This window comes from Podarcis pityusensis (assembly GCF_964106645.2).
Source record: "Podarcis pityusensis genome assembly, chromosome: 4".
Lineage (NCBI taxonomy): Eukaryota > Metazoa > Chordata > Lepidosauria > Squamata > Lacertidae > Podarcis > Podarcis pityusensis.
The window spans coordinates 47,560,943-47,564,329 of NC_138027.1; positions in this window are offsets into that span (position 1 = coordinate 47,560,943).

Sequence of the window (3,387 nt, forward strand, 5' to 3'; positions counted from 1 at the left end):
GAGCAGGGGTTGGGGGGAGAGCTTCAGATTTCGAGGACCTACAAGAGGGATGAAGTCCTGTGCAGAGTCTGGCTACGCTGGGAAAAAAACTCAGGAAAATGCGCCAAAAATGGCACTGTTCTATTTAAATCTTCCATCAGAAGAAGCAAAACCAAAATCAATTTCAGAGAAGTGAGGAAGAGGAAATGCTCAACCTTTATTGTAAATTGTTTTAACTTATATTAATATTGCATTTTTATGTTACTGTAACCTAATGATGAAGGAAAATTTGAAATAAAATAAATAAAATAAAAGCATAGCTCACATGACTATTGTTTCTTCCTGGTTCCTTAGATAGATCTACTAACAGGTCAGCATTAAGTTGGGTCTGACCTTAGAGATGTTGGCAAACCCCATCATACTCAGATTTGGGAAGACCAACCTCTGTGTCTCCATTGAGAATGACCTCTGTAACCCAAATGGACATAGATCACTTTGCTTTGGTGCTCATGTGTTCTCATGTTTTCCAACCTCTTTGAATGTAGCATACATAAATAGTCCAGAACCTCAAGCCCTGTTATGGCTTTCACTATGAATCTAGTGCTGTTGTCACTAGATAACTTCATCCAAAATAATCTAACATTATTATATTGGGGGGATCTATATTGGCACTTAGGAACTAATCTTAGCCAATTTTAATAAAACAGACGTCTTTGCATTATTTACTAGCATCATAGAACATCTATGTCTGGATGTAGAAAAATATGGATGGGTGTTTGACTGTAAGCACCTCCTACTTGATATAACTAATGGTTGGACTTCTGTTATAGTCAAACGTCTTACTAAAAGCCTCAGAATGATTATGGGTGTCCACAAGCCAGATGGAAACTCACCTTGAAACGCTAAGAACAGAAGAGCAGTAATAATATAGCATCCCATAGTTGGGACAATTTCCAAATGAATCTTAGTGACAGCCAAAAAGAGGAGGCCATTTCCAAAAGAACTAACTTGAGAATTAATAGTGATTTATTACTGAGAGAGTTGACATTAATTAAAGCAGATTTAGCAGCATCCTTATCACTTGAAGTTGATGTTATTACAGCAAGCTGGAAAGAGAATACAAATTAATCAAACAGTGGTCTTTTGCTCACAGAGTTTTTTCCAGTATAGGATTGCCAAAGTTTCTTCCCATATGTAGGATGCCAGATCACTGTACCATTTACCTGCCTCAAGACTCTGGGAAAAGGTGCATGCATTGTGCCTCTTGATCAGTGCCAAATTTATGTATAAGCTAAACAAGCCATATAGCTTAGGGCCCCACTCTCTTGGGCCCCCCAAAAAATTTAAAGGGGAAAAAACTGGATGTACATTTCCAAAATATAAGATAAAAAACAAATAAAATGGATTTAGATACCTATTAGTTCCACAAATTACCATACAGCATATATTCAACACCAAAAAAGCGACAATTTGTTGTTGACAAAGGACAGCTGGACATATAAAGGGCCCCATTACCTTCAGTAGCAGTGTGCAGTGGTTATATCCTCACTCAGCTCCTTGGAAAATTCAAAGGCACAGTATCTGAATGGTGTTTCCTGGTTATCTCACTTCAATTGTTGATTATAAGCAGTATATGAACAATTGCTGACCTCACTCCAGATGGCCACATGTTGAACATAGATGTCTCAGTTGAATAAACCTATATACCATAGACTTCTACATATATAGCCTTCACTGGTTCAGATATCTACAATGACTCACTGCATAGACGTCAGGAGCAAATTGAAATAATGTATTTTAATGCATAATCCCCCTCCGTACATAGAATGTGTGAATGGGGTGTGTGCACGCTACTTTTGAAGTCAGTCATAGGAAAAGATGAAATACTCTTGACATTTACAAAAACAAGACATTTAGTGAAATACTCTTTTTGGTCGGAGTATCCTCACTAAATCACTAGCAACATTATCCTGGGAATCTGTGCCCATGAGCCCGAAAAGGTTGGTGACTCCAGCTCTACTAAAACCGTTCTCTGAAGTGCCACATCAATGAAGTGGCAATGCAAAAAGAAAGCCAGACTGACTGAACACCACAGCAACCCTAATTAGACGGAACACCACAGCATCCTAGAGAGCTTACTTTAAGTACTGTAAAACACCAGGTTTCTTATTTTGGGGTGAGGGAGGCGGGTTGTGAAGTTATAGGATCATTAAATCTTGGAAAATTACAATAATTTAGAAGTATGGCTGAGGGGAGTGGGGCAGCAAGGCAGATTCCAGATAGAGACATGAATTAGAAAGTAAACTGAAACTAGAGGGAAAACTCCTGTTCTTTTGTGGTAACAAGTCTTCCCATTTACTTTTGAAGCTCTCTTCAGACTGCTTGCTGCTAAAGGTTACAAAGAGTGTCCCATGTTTATAATTCAGCTGCACTATGCACAGCAAGTCAGTGTAAAAATGAAGCACATGAATAATGGAGAGACCACCATTTCTCTAGCATTCTTTTGTTATGACTCCTCTTTTAAAAGTCCAACAAGGGACCTCATTTTGCTATAGCAAGTCAACTGTATGGTGTCAACGAGGCTTTAGTGTATTTGTGTGTGTCTCCTGACTCATTAGTGTTCTGCGAGGTACAAAATCTCTCAAGCAGTGGTGACTTCAACATATGGTATGGCCCAGCTTCCCAACCCTATAAAACAGACCCTGCCATCCCCTCACAATCCTACGCCTCTTTCCCCCTCACTTTTTCACTCTGTGATTCTGTACCCCTCAAGTCTTCCTATGTGAGCACAGTTAAGCCTGTATTGAGCTGTTTGTACATAAGGGGCATGTATCATGTGCTCCAATTATATGAAAGCTTGGTAAGTGCATTTACATTTTAAAAGAACCTAATTGGTCCTATGTGACTTTGCTTGTAAGGCAGTAGAGCCAAAGACACAGGATCATTTTTTTCTTTGTAGAAAAGACAAATATTCAGAAGTTGACAGTATGTGTTTGCAAGATTCATCCTGAGGACATTCTCTCCAGCAATCCCCCGCTGTGTTTGAACTAGAACATGGGTCAGGTGAAAGGCCCATCTAATCCAGTGGTCAGCAAACGTTTCCAGTTGTGGGCTGGTCCACCATCCCTCAGACCGTGTGGTGGGCCGGACTATATTTTGGAAAAAAAAATATGAATGAATTTCTATGCCCCACAAATAACCCAGAGATGCATTTTAAATATAAGCACACATTCTACTCATGTAAAAACACCAGGCAGGCTCCACATATAACCCAAAGATGCATTTTAAATAAAGGACACATTCTACTCATGTAAAAACACGCTGATTCCCTGACAGTCTGTGGGCTGGATTGAGAAGGCGATTGGGCCGCATCTGGCCCCCGGGCCTACCCCTGATCTAATCCACAAT